This window comes from Lepus europaeus, chromosome 11, assembly GCF_033115175.1.
Source record: "Lepus europaeus isolate LE1 chromosome 11, mLepTim1.pri, whole genome shotgun sequence".
Lineage (NCBI taxonomy): Eukaryota > Metazoa > Chordata > Mammalia > Lagomorpha > Leporidae > Lepus > Lepus europaeus.
Genome location: NC_084837.1, coordinates 109,126,620 through 109,127,958, shown reverse-complemented (window position 1 = coordinate 109,127,958; position 1,339 = coordinate 109,126,620).

Genomic DNA, 1,339 nt, shown 5'->3' with positions numbered 1-1,339 from the left:
CAGTGCCAGGCCAGACACCTGCTTCTGCTGAACTTTTTTTTTAAAGACTTATTTATTTATTTGAAAGTCAGAGTTATACAGAGAGAGAAGGAGAGAGAGAGAGAGAGAGAGAGAGAGAGGTCTTCCATCCACTGGTTTACTCCCCAGTTGGCCGCGATAGCCGGAGCTGCACTGATCCAAAGCCAGGAGCCAGGAGCTTCTTCCGGGTCTCCCACGTGGGTGCAGGGGCCCAAAGACTTGGGTCATCTTCTACTGCTTTCCCAGGCCATAGCAGAGAGCTGGATGGGAAATGGAGCAGCTGGGAATTGAACCGGCGCCCATATGGGATGCCGGCACTGCAGGCGGCAGCTTTACCCACTATGCCACAGTGCCAGCCCCATCTGCTGAACTTTTAAAGTGAGTTTTAGTTCATTCTTGCATCTTCCATGTGTTTACTTGGTATCTAGAATCTTCTTTGAGTCACCAAAGTGGCATTTGATAAAATGAGACGTCCCTTCCTTAAATAAGCTTTGTATTAAATTTTGCCTCTTAAATTAAGTCAAATATCTAAGCGGCATAATAAACAAACAAACAAAAAAAGAATCCTGGAAAGTAAGTCCTCAGAGAAATGTACGTCACCAAATATGTCATAAAGTGCAATGCTAGAACAAATACAGATGACCAGGCACTTGACAAAGACATAGGTGTCCTAGATGGGGCTGTGTGCAGGGCGGCTCCACTTCCTGTCCAGCTCCCTGCTCACGCGCCTGGGAAAGCAGCAGAGGATGGGCCAAGTCCTTGAGCCCCTGCACCCACGTGGGAGACCCTGGCTATTGCAGCCATCGGGGGAATGAGCCAGTGGATGGGCGATCTCTCTCTGTCTCTCCCTCTCTTTCTCACTCTGCCTTCCAAATAAATAAGTATTTTTAAAATAAATATATATTCTAGAACAAAAAAAAATAAGGTAGAGGAAGCGGCAACAAAAAATCTTATGGGGGAAAGGAGGGGACTCCTGGATCAATGGTGTTGGGATCAGTGATCTTGTCTCAACTCTAACTTCTTAAAACCTCCTGTAGTGCTGGCCAGAATCTTAAGGTATGAAAAAGGCAAGAGATTGGGGGAAATGTTACATTTTCAGAAATGTGACAACACTCTCATTTCTTTATTATAAGAAAGAGGCGATTGGGGTAAGGAAGTTGCCCCGGGTCTCTGTAGAGGAATGAATACAAGGCAGGCAAATGCAAGTCAGCAGAGGAGAGCCGGAACTGGAAGGAGTCAGACGTCCCTAAGAAATAATCTGGGATGGTTCTGGGCAGGGCAAACCCTGCCTCTGTTAGCTGGGGACCCATGTGCACCTCTC